We start from the raw sequence: 18,613 nt of genomic DNA on the forward strand, positions 1-18,613 counted from the left end.
AACTGTCGAATGAAAATGGTTTACAACTGTGAGAGGAATTTACACATCAGAGTTCAGTTTGTTGGATAAATTCCTTCTAGTTTTTGTTAAGATATTCACTTTACCAAATATCACTTTGGAGAATACAAGACAATGCTCTTTCCAACCTGGTGAATGAAAAGAAATGTTTAACTCTGTGAGACGAATGGACAAATCACAAGTCAATTTGTCAGATAATTACCTTCCAGTTTCAATGCTGGGTTATTTGCCCCTTCGCCCCTGGATGCCAGGAGCACCAAGAAGTCCTTTGGCAGAATGGACAAAAACAAGATTGCCAAACTACTGAATCCAAAGAAATGTTTAACTCTGTGAGGTGAACGGATAAACAACAAAAGTATTTCTCAGAAAGTTTCTTTCTACTATTTATCTGAAGGCATATCCTTTTTCACAGGAGGCCTCAATGGGCTACCAAATATCTCTTGAGAATTTGTAAGAAAACAGTTTTTCCAAACTGCTGAATGAAAGGAAAGGTTTACATCTGTGACACAAATTCACACATCAGTGTTCAGTTTGTCAGATAACTTCCTTCTAGTTTTTGTCCTAGGATACTGGTTTTTTTGCCATTGACCTCAAAGAGCTACAAAATGTCCTTTCTCAGAATGGACAAAAATATTGTTCTGAAACTGCTGAATCCAAAGGAAGGTGTAACTCTGTGAGATGAATGCACACATCACAAAGCTGTTTCTAAGAAAGCTTCTTTCTAGTTTTTCTCAGATGATATTTCCTTTTTCACTGTGGGACTCAAAGCGCTACCAAATATGTCTTTGCAGATTGTAAGAAAAGAATGTTGCCAAACTGTTGAATGAAAAGAAAGCTTTATACCTGTGAGAAGAATTCACACATCAGAGTTGGGTTTTTCAGATAACTTCCTTCTAGTTTTTGTCCTAGGATATTCACTTTTTCTCTATTAGCCTCAAACAGCTCCCAAATGTCCCTTCGCAGAATGGACAAATCATTTTTCTGAAACTGCTGAATCCAAAGGAAGGTGTAACTCTGTGAGGTGAATGCACACATCTCAAAGCAGTTTTTCAGAAAGCTTCTTTCTGGTTTTATGACAAGATATTTCCTTTTTCAAGGTAGGCCTTGACCTGCTACCAAATATGACCTCTGAGAATACAAGAAAGTGCTGTTTCCAAACTGGTAAATGAAAAGAAATATTTAAATCTATGAGACGAATGTACAAATAAATAAGTCCGTTTGTCAGATAACTTCCTTCCAGTTTTGATTCTGGGATATTCGTCCTTTCTACCCTGGACTGCAGGAGCACCAAAAAGTCCTTTGGCAGAATAGACAACTGGATTACCAAATTGCTGAATCCAAAGAAACGTTTAACTCTGTGAGCTGAATGCACACATCACATAGCAGTTTCTCAGACAGTTTTTCCAGTTTTTCTCAGACGATATTTCTTTTCTCACTATGGACCTCAAAGCGCTATGAAATATGTCTTCTCAGATTGTAAGAAAAGGGTGTTGACAAACTGTCAAATGAAAAGAAAGTTTTACACCCGTGAGAAGAATTCACACATCAGATTTCGGTTTGCTAGATAACTTCCTTCTACTTTTTCCTATGATATTCGCTTTTCCTCTATTGGACTCAAACATCTCCCAATGGTCCCTTTACAGAATGTACAAAAACATTGTTCTGAAACTTCTGAATCCAAAGGAAGGTGTAACTCTGTGACATGAATGCACATGTCACAAAGTAGTTTCCAACAAAGCTTTTCTCTGGTGTTTATCACAAGATGTTTCCTTTTTCAAGGTGGGCCTCGATGTGCTACCAAATATTACTTTGGAGAATGCAAGAAAACACTTTTCCCTAACTGCTGAACGAAGAGAAATTTTTAACTCTGTGAGGTGAATGTTCAAATCACATGACAGTTTGTCACATAACTTCCTTCCAGTATGGATTCTGGGATATTTGGCCTTTTGCCCCTGGACTCCAGGAGCACCAAAAAGTCCTTTGGCAGAATGGACAAAAAAAGGATTACCAAACTACTGAATCCAAAGAATTGTTTAACTCTGTCAGGTGAATGGACACATCACAAAAGTGTTTCTCAGAAAGCTTCTTTCTACTCTTTATCTGAAGACATTTCCTTTTTCACAGGAGGCCTCAATGTGCTACCAAATATCTCTTGGCAGATTGTAAGAATACAATGATTACAAACTGCTGCATGAAAAGGAAGGTTTACATCTGTGAGAATTCACTCATCAGTGTTCAGTTTGTCAGATTACTTCCTTGTACTTTTTGTCCTAGGATATTGGTTTTCTCACCATTGGCCTCAAAGTGCTACAAAAGGTATTTTCACAGAATGGACAAAAACCTTGTTCTGAAACTGCTGAATCTAACAATTGGTGTAACTCTGTGAGATGAATGCACACATCACAAAGCAGTTTCTCAGAAAGCTTCTTTCTAGTATATTTCAGACAATATTTTCTTTTTCACTGTGGGCCTCAAAGCACTACCAAATATGTCTTCGCAAATTGGAAGAAATGAGTGTTGCCAAGCTGTCGAATGAAAACAAAGGGTTACACCTGTGGGAAGAATTCACACATCAGAGCTCGGTTTGTCTGATAACTTTCATCTAATTTTTGTCCTAGGATATTCGTTTTTTCCCCATTGGCCTCTAAGAGCTCCCAAACGTCCCTTCACAGAATGGACAATGACATTGTTCTGAAACTGTTGAATCCAAAGGAAGGTGCAAATCTGTGAAATGAAGCCACACATCAGAAAGCCGTTTCTCAGAAAGCATGTTTCTAGTTTTTCCCAGATGAGATTTCCTTTTTCACCATCAGCCTCAATGTGCTACTAAATATGTCTTTGAGGATTGTAAGAAAAGAGTGTTGCCAAACTGTGGAATGAAAATAAATGTTTACACCTTGAGAAGATTTCACACGTCAGAGTTCAGTGTGTCAGATAATTTCCTTCTACTTTTTGTCATAGGATATTTGCTTTTTCTCCATTGGCCTCATAGAGTTCCTTAAGGTCCCTTCACAGAATGAACAAAAACATTATTATGAAACCGCTGAATCCATTGGAAGGTGTAACTCTTTGAGATGAGTGCACACATAACAAAGCAGTTTCTCAGAAAACTACTATCTGGTTTTCATCACAAGATATTTTCTTTTTCAAGGTGGACCATGACGCGCTACCAAATATCACCTCGGAGAACACAAGAATACGCTGTTTCCAAACTGTTGAATGAAAAGGAATGTTTAAGTCTGTGAGATGAATGTACAAATCACAAGTTGATTTGTCAGATTACTTCATTCCGGTTTCGATTCTGGGATGTTCACTGTTTTGCCCCTGGACTCCATGAGTACCAAAAAGTCCTTTGGCAGAATGCACAAACAGGATTAGAAAACTGCTGAATCCAAAGAAACGTTTAACACTGTGAGGTGAATGGGCACATCACAAAAGAGTTTCTCAGAAAGCTACTTTCTGGTATTTATCTGAGGATATTTCCTTTTTCACAGGAGGCCTCAATACGCTACTGAATCTCTCTTGGCAGATTGTATGAAAACAGTGTTTCCAAACTGCTGAATGAAAAGAAAGGTTTACATCTGTGAGAAGAATTCTCACATCAATATTCAGCTTGTCAGATAAATTCCTTATCATTTTTTTCCTAGGATACTGTCTTTTTCACCATTGACCCCAAAGAACTACAAAATGTCCTTTCACAGAATGGACAAAAATGTTGTTCTGAAATTCCTGAATAAAAAGAAAGGTGTACCTCTGTGCAATGAATGCACACATAACAAAGTAGTTTCTCAGAAAGCTTCTTTCTAGTTTTTCTCAGACGTTATTTCCATTTTCACCATGGGCCTCAAAGTGCTACAAAATATGTCTTCACAGATTGCAAGAAAAGAGTATTGTGGTAGTGTAGAATGAAAAGAAAAGTTCACATTTGTGAGAAGAATTCACACATCAGAGTTCGGTTTGTCAGATTAGTTGCTTCTAGTTTTTGTCCTAGGATATTCGCTTTTTCTCCACTGGTGTCAAGCATCTCCCAAAAGTCCTTTCACAGAAGGGACACAAACATTGTTTTGAAACTGCTGAATCCAAAGGATGGGGAAACTCTGTGAGATGAATGCACACGTAACAAAGCAATTTCTGAGAAAGCTACTCTCTGGTTTTCATCACAAGTTACTTCCTGTTTCAAAGTGGGCCTCAACACGCTACCAAATATCATTTTGGAGAATACAGTAAAACACTGTTTCCAAACTTGTGAATGGAAAGAAGTGTTTAACTCAGTGAGGCAAATGTGCTAATCACAAGTCAACTTGTCAGATAACTTCCTTCGGGTTTCGATACTGTAATATTCACACTTGCACCCCTGCACTCCAGGAGCACCAAAATGTCCTTAGGCAGAATGCACAAAAAAACAAGATTAGCGAACTGTTGAATCCAAAGAAATGTTTACCTCTGTGAACTGAATGGATGCATCACAGAAGAGTTCCTCAGAAGGCTTCTTTCTGCTATTTATCTGAAGATATTTCCTTTTTCACAGGAGGCCTCGATGCGCTACCAAATATCTCTTGTCAGACTGTAAGAAAACAGTGTTTCCAAACTGCTGAATGAAAAGAAAGGTTTACATCTGTGAGAATAATTTAAAAATCAGTGTTCAGTTGTCAGATAACTTCATTCTAATTTTTGACCTAGGATATTGACTTCTTTGCCATTGGCCTGAAAGAGTTACGGAAGTTCCTTTCACAGAACGGACAAAAACATTTTTCTGGAAATGCTGATTCCAACTTAAAGTGTAACTCTGTGAGATGAATGCACACGTCACAAAGCAGTTTCTCAGAAAGCTTCTTTCCAATTTTTCTTAGATGAAATTTCCTTTTTAACTATGAGCCTCAAAGCACTACCAAATATGTCCTTGTATATTGTAAGAAAAGAGGGTTGCCAAACTGTCAAATGAAAAGAAAGGTTTACAACTATGAGAAGAACACACACATCAGAGTTTAGTTTTTCATATAACTTCTTTCTAGTTTTTCTCCTAAGATATTCACTTTTCCTCCATTGGCCTCAAAGAACTCCCAAAAGTCCCTTAGTAGAATGGACAAAAACAGTGTTCTGAAGCTGCTGAACACAAGAAAGGTGCAAATCTGTGAGAAAAACGCACACATCATGAAGCAGTTTCTCAGAAAGCTTCTCTCTGGTTTTTATCAAAAGATATTTCCTTTTTCAAGGTGGGCCTTGATACACTACCAAATATCACTTCAGAGAAAACAAGAAAACGCTGTTTCCACACTGGTGAATGAAAAGAAATGTTTAACTCTGTGAGGAGAATGTACAAATCCCAAGTCAATTTGTCAGATAACTCCCTTCCGGTTTCGATTGTGGGATATTCACCCTGTTGCCCCTGGACTCCCTGAACACCAAAATGTCCTTTGGCAGAATGGACAAAAACAAGATTACCAAACTACTGAATCCACAGCATAGTTTAACTCTGTGAGGTGATCAGACACATCACAAGAGAGTTTCTCAGAAAGCTTCTTTCTACTATTTATCTGAATATGTTTCCTTTTTCACAGGAGGCCTCAAAACGCTGCTGAATATCTCTTGGCAAATTGTTAGAAAACAGTGATTGCAAACTGCTGAATGAAAAGAAAGTTTTTCATCTGTGAGAAGAATTCACACATCAGATTTCAGTTTGTCAGATAACTTCCTTCTAGTTTTTGTCCTAGGATATTCGTTTTTTTCTCCATTGGCCTCAAAGAGCTCCCAAAGGTCCCTTTGCAGAACAGACAATAACATCATTCTGAAACTACTGAATCCAAAGAAAGGTGTTGCTCTGTGAGATGAATGCAGACATCACAAGGCAGTTTCTCAGAAAGCTTCTTTCTGTTTTTTTATAACAAGATACTTCCTTTTTCTAGGTCAGCCTTGATGTGCTACCAAATATCACTTCAGAGAGTACAAGAAAACACTGTCTCCAAACTGGTGAATGAAAAGAAAAGTTAAACACTGTGAGACGAATGCACAAGTCAATTTGTCAGATGACTTCCTTCCAGGTTCGATTCTGGGATATTTGGCATTTCACCCTTGGATTCCAGGAGCATCAAAATGTCCTTTGGCAGAATGGGGGGAAAAAAACCAGGATAACCAAACTGCTGAATCCAAAGAAACGTTTAACTCTGTGACATGAATGGACACATCACAAAAGAGTTTCTCAAAGAACTGCTTTCTACTAATTATCTGAAGACATTTCCTTTTTCACAGGTGTCCTCAATATGCTACCAAATATCTCTTGGCAGATGGTAAGAAAACAGTGTTTCCAAACTGCTGAATGAAAAGAAAGTTTTATATCTGTCAGAAGAATTCACACATCAGTGATTGGTTTGTCAGATAATTTCCTTCTAGCTTTTGTCCTAGGATACTGGCTTCTTCACCATTGGCCTCAAACAGCTACAAAATGTCGTTTCACAGAATGGACAAAAACGTTGTTCTGAAACTGCTGAATCCAACGGAAGGTGTAATTCTGTGAGATGAATGCACACATCACAAAGCAATTTCCCAGAAACCGTTCTAGTTTATCTCAGATGATATTTCCTTTTTCACCATGGGCTTCAAAGCACTAAAACTATGTCTTCACAGGTTGTAAGAAAAGAGTGTTGCCAAATTGTCGAATGAAAAGAAAGGTTTACAACTGTGAGAAGAATTCACATATGACAGTTCAGTTTGTCAGATAGCTTCACTCTAGATTTTGTCCTACAATATTCGCTTTTTCTCCATTGGCCTCAAACAGCTCTCAAAGCTCCCTTTGTAGAACGCACAAAGACGTTCTGAAACTACTGAATTGAAAGCAAAGTGTAACCCTTTGAGATGAATGTACACATCCCAAAGCAGTTTTTCAGAAAGCTTCTCTCTGGTTTTTATCAAACGATATTTCCTTTTTCAAGGTGGGCCTTGATGCACTACAAAATACCACTTTGGAGAATACAAGAATATGCCATTTCCAAACTGGTGAATGAAATGAAATGTTTATCTCTGTGAGACGAATGTACAAGTCACAAGTCGATTTGTCAGAGAACTTCCTTCTGGTTTTGAGTCTGTGATATTTGCCCTTTTGACCCTGGATTCCAGGAGTAACAAACAAAAAGTCTTCGGCAGAATGGACAAAAAAACAGGATTACCAAACTGCTGAATCCAAAGATACATTTAACTCTGTGACGTGAGTGGACACAACACAATATAGTTTCTCAAAAAGTTTCTTTCTACTATTTATCTGAAGACATTTAATTTTTCACAGGAGACCTCAATGCACTCCTGAATATCTCTTTGCAGATTGTAAGAAAACACTATTTCCATATTGCTGAATGAAAAGAAAGGTTTACATCTATGTGTAGAATTCACATATCAGTGGTCAGTTTGTCAGATAACTTCCTTCTAGTTTTTGTCCTACAATACTGACTTTTGCACCATTGGCCTCAAAGAGCTACAAATGGTCCTCTCACAGAACGGATAAAAACATTGTTCTGAAACTGCTGAATCCAACTGAAGGTATAACTCTGTGAGCCAAATCCACAGATCACAAAGCAGTTTCACAGAAAGCTTCTTTCTAGTTTTTCTCAGATGTTATTTCCTTTTTCATCATTGCCCTAAAAGTGCTACCAAATATGTCTTCACAGATAGAAAGAAAAGAATGCTTTCAAACAGTCGAATGAAAAGAGAGTTTACACCTGTGAGAAGAAATCACACATCAGTGTTCGGTTTGTCAGATTACTTCCTTCTCATTTTTGTCTTAGGAAATTTGCTTTTTCTCCATTGTCCTCAAACAGCTCCCAAATCTCTCTTTGCAGAATGGACAAAAACATTGTTCTGAAACTGCTGAATCCAAAGGAAAGTGTAACTTTGTGAGATGAATGCACACATCACATGCAGCATCTCAGAAAGCTTCTTTTAGTTTTTCTCAAACGATATTTCCTTTTTCACCGTGGGCCTCAAAGCACTACAAAATATGAATTCACAGATTGTAAGAAAAGAGTGTCACCAAACTGTTGAATGAAAGAGAGGTTTACATATGTGAATAGAATTCACACATCAGAGTTCAGTTTGCCAGATAACATTCTTCCAGTTTTTGTCCCAGGATATTCACTTTTTCTCCATTGGCCTCAAACAGCTCCCAAAGGTCCCTTCACAGAATGCCTGAAAACATTTTTCGGAAACTGCTGAATCCAATGAAAGATGTACCTCTGTGACATCAATGCACACATCACAGAGCAGTTTCTCAGGAAGCTTCTCTGTGGTTTTTATCACAAGATATTTCCTTTTTCAATTTGGGCCTTGATACACTACCAAATATCACTTCAGAGAAAACAAGAAAACGCTGTTTCTAAACTGGTGAATGAAAAGAAATGTTTAATTCTGTGAGACGAATGTAGAAATCACAAGTTGATTTGTCAGATAACTTCCTTCCAGTTTTGATTTTGGGATATTCACCCTGTTGCCCCTGGATTCCAGGAGCACCAAAATGTCCTTTAGCAGAATTGACACAAACAAGATTACCAAACGGTTGAATTCAAAGAAACGTTTAACTCTGTGAGGTGAGCAGATAAACCATGAAAGAGTTTCTCAGAAAGCTTCTTTCTACTATTTATCTGAAGACTTTTCCTTTTTAACAGGAGGCCTCAGTGCGCAACCACATATCTCTTGGCAGATTGTAAGAAAACAGTGTTTCCAAACTGCTGAATGAAAAGAGAGGTTTACATCATTGAGAAGAATTCACACATCAGTGTTTGGTTTGTCAGATAACTTCCTTATAGATTTTGTCCTAGGATACTGGCTTTTTCACCATTGGCCTCAAAGAGCTATAGAAAGTCCTTTTGTAGAATGGACAAAAATATTGTTCTGAAACTGCTGAATCCAACAGAAGGTGTAACTCTGAGAGATGAATGCACACATCACAAAGCAATTTCTCAGAAAGTTTCTTTCTTCTTTTTTTTTTTTTTTTTTTTTTGAGACGGAGTCTCGCTCTGTCGCCCAGACTGGAGTGCAGTGGCGCGATCTCGGCTCACTGCAAGCTCCGCCTCCCGGGTTCACGCCATTCTCCTGCCTCAGCCTCCGGAGTAGCTGGGACTACAGGCGCCCGCCACCACGCCCGGCTAATTTCTTTTTGTATTTTTAGTAGAGACGGGGTTTCACCGTGTTAGCCAGGATGGTCTCGATCTCCTGACCTCGTGATCCGCCCACCTCGGCCTCCCAAAGTGCTGGGATTACAGGCTTAAGCCACCGCGCCCGGCCAGAAAGTTTCTTTCTACTGTTTCTCAGACGATATTTTTTTTTTCCACCATGGGTCTCTAGGTGCTACAAAATATGTCTTCGCAGATTGTAAGAAAACAGTGTTGCCAAAGTGTCAAATGAAAAGAAACGTTTACATCTGGAAGAGGAATTTGCACATCAGAGTTCAGTTTGTTGGGTACCTTTCATGTAGCTTTTGTCTTAGGATATTCTTTTTTTCTCCATTGGCCTCAAACAGCTCCCAAAGGTCCCTTCACAGAATGGACAAAAACATTGTTCTGAAACTGCTGAATCCAAAGGAAGTTGTAACTCTGTGAGATAAATGCACACATCACAAAGCAGTTTCTGGGAAAGCTCCTCTCTTTTTTTTTTAAATCACAAAATATTTCCTTTTTCATGGTGGGCCTTGACACGCTACCAAATATCACTTTGGAGAATACAAGAAAATGCTGTTTTCAAACTAGTGAATGAAAAGAAACGTTTAACTCTGTGAGATGAATGTGCAAATCAGAAGTCAGTTTGTCAGAATACTTCCTTCCAGTGTTAATTATAGGATATTCACCCTTTCACCCCTGGACTCCAGGAGTACCAAAAAGCCTTTTGCAAAATGGACAAGAAAGGATTACCAAGCTACTGAATCCAAAAGATCATTTTACTCTGTGAGGTGAACAGGCGAGTCACAGGATTTTCTCAGAAAGCTTCTTTCTACTTCTTATCTGAAGACATTTCCTTTTTCACAGGAGGCCTCAATGTGCTATGAACATCTCTTGGCAGATTGTAAGAAAACAGTGTTTCCAAACTGCTGATTGAAAAGAATGGCTTATATCTGTGAGAAGAATTCACACATCAGTGTTCAGTTTGTCAGGTAACTTCCTTTCAGTTGTTGTCCTAGGATACTTGTTTCTTCACCATTGGGGTCAAATAGCTACAAAAGGTCCTTTTGCAGAATGGACAAAAACATTGTCTTGAAATTGCTGAATCCAATGGAAGGTGTAAGGCTGTGTGATGAATGCACACATCACATGGCAGTTTCTCAAAGTTTCTTTCTAGTTTTTCTCAGATGACATTTCATTTTTCATCATGGGCCTCAAAGTGCTACCAAATATGTCTTCAAAGATTGTAGGAAAAGAGTGTTGTCAAACTCTCGAATTTAAGGAAAGGTTTATACGTGTGAAAAAAATTCACACATCAGAGTTTGGTTTGTCAGATAACTTCCTGCTAGTTATTGTGATAGGATATTCAGTTTTTCTCCATTGGCCTCACACAGTTCCCAAAGGTCCCTTCGCAGAATGGATGAAAACATTGTTCTGAAACTGCTGAATCCAAAGAAAGGTGAAACTCTGTGAGATGAAGGCACACAACATAAAGCAGTTTCTCAGAAAGCTTCTCTCTGGTTTTTATCACAAGATATTTCCTTTTCAAGGTGGGCCTCGACACCCTACAAAATATCACTTCAGAGAATACACGAATACACTGTTTACAAACTGGTGAAAGAAAAGAAATATTTATCTCTGTGAGACAAATGTACAAATCACAGGTCGATTTGTCAGATAACTTCCTTGCAGCTTTGATTCTGAGATATTAGCCCTTCTGCCCCTGGACTCCAGGAGCACCAAAAAGTCGTTTGGCAGAATGGACAAAAACAGGATTACAAAACAACTGAATCCAAGGAAACGTTTAACTCTGAGAGGTGAATGGACACATAACAGAAGAGTTTCTCAGGAAGCTTCTTTCTACTGTCTGTCTGAAGACATTTCCTTTTTCACCGGATGCCTCAATGTGCTACTGAATATCTCTTGACAGATTGTAAGAAAACAGTGTTTCCAAACTGCTGAGTGAAAAGAAAGGTTTATATCTGAGAGAAGAATTCTCACATAAGTGTTCGGTTTGTCAGATAACCCCCTTCTAGTTTTTATCCTAGGATACTAATTTCTTCAACGTTGTCCTCAAAGAGCTATAAAATGTCCTTTCTCAGAATGTACAAAAACATTGTTCTGAAATTGCTGAATCCAAAGGAACCTGTAACTCTGTGAGATGAAAGCACACCACACAAAGTAGTTTTTCAGAATGCTTCTCTCTGGTTATCACAAGATATTTCCTTTTTCAAGGTGGTCCTCCATGCGCTACCAAATATGACTTTGGAGAACACAAGAAAACAATGTTGCCAAACTGGTGAATGAAAAGAAATGTTTAACTCTGTGAGATGAATGTACAAATCACAGGTCGATTTTTCAGATAACTTCCTGTTTCGATTCTGGGATATTCACCCTTTTACCCCTGGACTCCAGGAGCACCAAAAAATCCTTTTGCAGAATGAAAAAAAACAGGATTATCAAACTGCTCCATCCAAAGAAATGTTTTACTATGTGTGTTGAACGGGCAAATCACAGAAGAGTTTCTCAGAAAGCTTCTTTCTGTTACTTATCTGAAGACATTTCTTTTTTCACAAGAGGCCTCAATTACCTACCAAACATCTCTTGGTAGATTGTAAGAAAACAGTGTTTCCAAACTGCTGGTGGAAAAGAACAGCTTATATCTGTGAGAAGAATTCACACATCAGTGTTTGGTTTGTCAGATAACTTCCTGTTAGCATTTGTCCTAGGATACTGGCTTCCTTGCCACTGGCCTCAAAGAGCTACAAAATGTCCTTTTGCAGAATGGACAAAAACATTGTTCTGAAATTTTGGTTCCAATGGAAAATGTAATTCTGTGAGATGAATGTGCACAACACAAAGCAGTTGCTCAGAAAGCTGCTTTGTAGTTTTTCTCAGACAATTTTTCCTTTTTTGCCATAGTCCTCAAAGGGCTACCAAATATGTCTTTGCAGATTGTAAGAAAAGAGTGCTTCCACACTTTTGAATGAAAGAAAGGTTTACACCTGTAAGAAGAATTCACACATCAGAGTTTGGTTTGTCAGATAACTTCCTTCTAGTTCTTCTCCTAGGATACTGGCTTTTTTGCCATTGGCCTCAAAGAGCTACAAAATGTCCTTTTGCAGAAGAGACAAAACATGGTTCTGAAACTGCTATGTGCAAAGTAAGGTGTAACTCTGTGAGATGAATGCACACATCAGAAAGTAGTTTCTCAGAAAGCTTCTCTCTGGTTTTTGTCACAAGATACTTCCTTTTTCAAGGTGGGCCCCAACACACTACGAAATATCACTTTGCAGAATACAAAAAACCACTGTTCTCAAATTAGTGAATTAAAAGAAATTCACTAATTTGTCAGATAACTACCTTCCAGTTTAGAATCTGGGATATTCGTCCTTTCAACCCTGGACTCAACAAGCACCAAAAAGTCTTTTGGCAGAATGAATAAAAGAGGATTATGAAAATGCTGAATCCAAAGAAATGTTTAACTCCATGAAGTGAATGGGCACATCACAAAAGAGTTTGTCAGAAAGCTTCTTTCTACTATTTATCTGAGGACATTTCCTTTTTCACAGGAGGCCTTAATGTGCTACCAAATATCTCTTGGCCTATTGTAAGAAAACAGTATTTCCAAACTGCTGAATGAAACAAAAATTTACATTTGTGAGAGGAATTCACACAACGGTGTTCAGTCTGTCAGATAACTTCCTTCTATTTTGCTCCTAGGATACTGACTTTTTCACATTGACCTCAAAGAACTACAAAATATCCTTTAGCAGAATGGACTAAACATTGTTCTGAAACTGCTGAATCCAAAGGAAGGTGTAACTCTCTTAGATGAATGTGCACATCACAAAACTGTTTCTAGGAAAACTGCTCTCTGGTTTTTATCACAAGATATTTCCTTTTTAAAGGTGGGTCTCAATGTGCTACCAAATATCACTTCAGGGAATCCAAGGAAAAGCTGTATCCAAACTGGTGAATTAAAAGAAGTGTTTAACTCTGTGAGAGAAATGTACAAATAACAAGGGGATTTGTCAGATAACTTCCTTCAAGTTTCGATTCTGGCATATTCGACCTTTTGCCCCTGGACTCCAGGAGCACCAAAAAGTCCTTTGACAGAATGGACAAAAACAGGATTATCAAACTGCTGAATCCAAAGAAACGTTTAACTCTGTGAGGTGAATGGATACATCGCAAAAGACTTATTCAAAAAGATTGTTTCTTGGCAGATTATAATAAAACAGTATTTCCAAACTGCTGAATGAAAAGAAAGGTTTACATCTTCGAGAGGAATTCACACATCAGTGTTCAGTTTGTCAAATAACTTCCTTCTAGTTTTTGTCCCAGGGTACTGACTTTTTCGCCATTGGTGTCAATGAGCTACAAAAAGTACTCTCACAGAATGGACAAAATCGTTGTTCTGAAACTGCCAAATGCAATGGAAAGTGTAAATCTGTGAGATGAATGCACACATCACAAAGCAGTTTCTCAGAAAGCTTCTTTCTAGTTTTTCCTCAGATGTTATTTCCTTTTTCACCGTGGGCCTCAAAGCACTGCCAAATACTTCTTTGCAAATTGTAAGAAAAGAGTGTTGACAATATGTAAAATGTAAAGGAAGCTTTACACTGGGAGAGGAATTCACACATCAGAGTTTGGTTTGTCAGATAACTTCTTTCTAATTTTTCTCCTACAATATGCGTTTTTCTCCATTGGCCTCAAAATTCTCACAAAGGTCAGTTTGCAGTATGGAAAAAACATTGTTTTGAAACTGCTGGATCCAAAGGAAGGTGTAACTCTGAGAGTCGAATGCACACATCACAAAGAAGTTTCTCAGAAAGCTTCTCTGTGGTTTTTACCACAGGATATTTCCTTTTTCAAGGTGGGCCTCGACAAACTGTGAAATATCACTTTGGAGAATACAAGAAAATGCTGTTCACAAATTGGTGAATTAAAATAAATGTTTAACTCTGTGAGACGAATGTACAAATCACAAGTCTATTTGTCAGATAACTGCCTTCCGGTTGTGATTCTGGGATATTCGCCCTTTCACCCTTGAAAGGTCATTTCGCAGAATTGTCAAAAACATTGTTCTGAAACTGCTAAATCTAACGGAAGGTGTAACTCTATGAGATGAGTGCACACATCACAAAGCAGTTTCTCAGAAAGTGTCTTTCTAGTTTTCACCATTGACCTCAAAGCACTACCAAATATGTCTTCGCAGATTTTAAGAAAAGAGTGTTGCCAAACTGTTGAATGAAAAGAAAGATTTACACCTCTGAGAAGAATCCACACATCAGAGTTTGATTTGTCAGATAATTTCTGTCTAGTTTTGTCCTAGGATATTCACATTGTTATGAAACATCTGAATCCAAAGGAATGTGTAACTCTGTGAGATGAATACACAAAGCACAAAGCAGTTTCTGAGAAGCTTCTTTCTAGGTTTTCTCAGACAATATTTCCATTTTCACCATGAGCCTCAAAACACTACCAAGTATGTCTTCACAGATTGTAAGAAGAGTGTAGACAAACTGTTGAACGAAAAGAAACGTTACACCTGTGAGAAGAATTCACACATCAGAGTTCGGTTTGTCTGATATCTTCCTTCTACTATTTGTCCTAGGATATTTGCTTTTTCTCCATTGGCCTCAAACAGCTCCCAAAGATCCCTTCAAAAAATGGAAAAAAACATTGTCCTTAAATTACAGGAAGGTGCAATTCTGTGAGATGAATGCACACATCACAAAGTAGTTTCTCAGAAAGTGTCTTTCTAGTTTTTCTCAGACCGTATTTTGTTTTTCACTATGGACCTCACAGCACTACCAAATATATCTTCGCAGATTGTAAGATAAGAGTGTTGCCAAACTATCAAATGAAAAGAAAGGTTTACACCAGTGAGAAGAATTCACATATCAGATTTCAGATTGACAGATAACTTCCTTCTGGTTTTTGTCCTAGGATATTCACTTTTTCTCCATTGGCTTCAAACAGTTCCAAAAGTTCCCTTCGGAGGATTGACAAAAACATGACTCTGAAACTGCCATATCTGAAGGAAGGTGTGACTCTGTGAGATGAATGCACACAGCACAAACAATTTCTCAGAGAGCTTCTCTCTGGTTTTCTCACAAGATATTTCCTTTTTCAAGATGGACCTCGACGTGCTATCAAACATCACTTCAGAGAATAAAAGAAAATGCTGTTTCCAAATTGGTGAATGAAAACAAATGTTTAACTCTGTGAGTCGAATGTACAAACCACAAGTTGATTTGTCAGATAACTTCCTTCCAGTTTCAATTCTGGAATATTTGCCCTTTTGCCCCTGGACTTCAGGAGCACCAAAAATTCTTTGGCAGAATGTTCAAAAACAAGATTACCAAACAGCTAAATCCGAAGAAACGTTTAACTCTGTGAGGTGAATGGACACATCACAAAAGAATTACTAAGAAAGCTTGTTTCTACTATTTACCTGAAGATATTTCCTTTTTCAAAGGACGCCTCAATGCGCTACCGAATATCTCTTGGCAGATTGTAAGAAACAGTTTTTCTAAACTGCTGATTGAAAAGAAAGTTTACATCTGTGAGAAGAATCACACATCAGTGTTCAGTTTTTCAGATAGCAGATATAATGTTTCTGAGTAACTACTTTTTGATGTGTGCATTTGTCTCCCAGAGTTACACCACCCTTTTTAAGCCACAATTTGTGAACACTGGTTTTGTCAATTCTGTGGAAGGACATTTTGGAGCTCACTGAGGCCAATGGCAAAAGAGCAAATATCCCAGGACAAAAATGAGAAGGAAGTTATCTGACAAACCCACCTGTGATGAGTGCATTCCTCTCACAGAGTTAAACTTTTCGTTTCATTCAGCACTTTGGAAATAGTTTTCTTACAGTCTGCAAAGAGATATTCGGTAGTGCCTTGAAGCCTCCTATGAAGAAGGAAATGTCTTCAGACCAATCATACAAAGAATCTCTCTGAGATACTGTTTTCTGATGTGTGACTTCATCTCAACGAGTTAAACTTTTTTTGTATACAGCATTTTGATAACACTGTTTTTGCCCATTCTGCAAATGGGTGCTTGGGGGCTCTTTGAGGTCAATGGCAAAAAAGCAAATATCCCAGGAGACAAACTAGAAGGAAGTTATCTGACAAACTTACTTGTGATTTCTACCTTCATCTCACAGAGCTAAACATTTCCTTTCATTCAGCAGTTTGGAAACAGTGTTTTCTGGGATTCTTATAAGAGATATTTGGTAGCGCATTGAGGCCAATGGTGGAAAAGGAAATATCTTCAGATAAATAGTAGAAAGAATAATTCTGAGTAACTGCTTGGTGATGTGTGCATTCGTCTCCCAGAGTTACACCCCTCTTTTGATGCCACAGTTTGGGAACACTGATTTTGTTAGTTCTGCTCAAGGACATTTGGGAGCTTATTGAGGCCAATGGTGAAAAAGCCAATATCCTGGGACAAAAAGGAAATATCTTCATATAAATAATAAAAGGAATGTTTCTGACTAACTGCTTTGTGATGTGTCCATTCATCTCACAGAGTTAAACTTTTCTTTGGTTTCATCAAGTTGAAAACACTGTTTTTGTCCCTTCTGAAAATGGACATTTTGGAGATCATTGAGGCCAAGGTCAAAAAGCCAAATGTCCCAGAATAAACACTAGAAGGAAGATATCTGAGAAACTACTTTGTGGTGTGATCATTTATGTTGCAGGATTAAGCCTTTCTTTTCATTCAGTAGTTTGGTAGCACTGTTTTCTTAGAATGTGCATAAAGATATTTTTCAGTGCATTTAGGTCTATTATGAGAAAGGAAATATCTTCAGAAAAGAAATGAGAAAGGAGCTTCCAGGGAAACTGGTTTCAGATGTCTTCAGTCATCTCACAGAGTTAAAGCTCTCATTGGATTCAGCTGTTTGGAAACACTATTTTTGTCCATTCTGCAAATGGACATTTAATGCTCTTTGAGGCCAATGGTGAAATACCAAATATCCCAGGATAAAAATTAAAAGGAAGTTATCTGAAAGACCGACTTGTGTTTTGTGCATTCATCTCACAGCGTTTAGCACTTCTTTTCATTAGGTATTTTGGAAACCGTGTTTTTTTGTATTCTGTGAAGAGATACTTTGTAGTGCTTTGAAGCCCATGGTGAAAAAGGAAATATCTTGTGAGAAAAACTAGAGAGAAGCTTTCTGAGAAACTACTTTGTGATGTGTGCATTCATTTCACAGAATCAACCGTTCTTTGGATTCATCAGTGCAGTGACACTGTTTTTGCTTATTCTGTGAATGGACATTTGGTAGCTCTTTGAGGCCAATGGTGAAAAAGTGAACATCCCAGAAAAAAAACCTGAAAGAAGAAATCTGAGAAACTGCTTTGTGATGTGTGCATTTCTCTCACTGAGATAAACCTTTCTTTTTGTTCAGACAGTTGGAAACTCTGTTTTTGTGGTATATTTGAAGGGATATTTGGCAGTGCATTGAGGCCAATTTTGGAAAAGGAAATATCTTCAGATAAAAACTAGACAGAAGCTTTCTGAGAAACTGCTTTGTGAAGAGTGCATTCATCTCAAAGAGATACAACTTTCTTTGAATTCAGCAGTTTGGGAGCACTGTTTTGTTCATTTTGCAAGCAGACATTTTGGTGTTGTTTGAGGCCAATGATGAAAAAGTGAATATCACAGGAGAAGAACTAGAAGGAAGTTCTCTGACAAACCAACTTCTGATTTGTATATTCATCTCACAGAGTTAAATATTTATTTTCATTCAACAGTTTGGAAACTGTGTTTTCTTGGACTCTCCAAAAAGATATTTGGTAGAGCTTTGAGAACAATGTGAAAAGGGAAATATCTTCATATAAAAAATAGAAAGAAGATTTCTGAGAAACTGCTTGGTGATGTGAGCAAACCTTCATGTGGATTCAGCAGTTTGGGAACACTGGTCATGTCCATTCTGTGAATAGAAATTTGGGAGATCTTTCAAGCCAGTGACAAAAGTTATCTGACAAACCGCCCTGTGTTGTGCGCATTCAACTTGCTGAGTTAAACCTGTTTTTTCTTTCAGCAGTTTGGAAACTGTTTTCTTAGAATCTGTGAAGAGATATTCAGTAGTGCATTGAGGCATATGGCGAAAAATGAAATATCTTTAGATAAATGGTAGAAAGAATGATTCTGAGTAACTGTTTTGTGATGTGTGCATTGATCTCCCAGAATTACACCTCTCTTTTGATGCAGCAGTTTGGGAACACTGGTTTTTTCCATTCTGCATAAGGACATTTGGGAGCTGTTTGAGTTCAACGGCAAAAAAGCAAATATCCCAGGACAAAAACTAGAAAGAAGTCATCTGACAAACTGACCAGTGATGTGTGCATTCCTCTCACAGAGTTAAACCTTTCATTTCATTCAGTGCTTTGTAAACACTGTTTTCTTACAATCTGTGAAGAGATATTCAGTAGCAT

The sequence above is a fragment of the Macaca fascicularis genome, chromosome 20, assembly GCF_037993035.2.
Source record: "Macaca fascicularis isolate 582-1 chromosome 20, T2T-MFA8v1.1".
Taxonomy (NCBI): domain Eukaryota; kingdom Metazoa; phylum Chordata; class Mammalia; order Primates; family Cercopithecidae; genus Macaca; species Macaca fascicularis.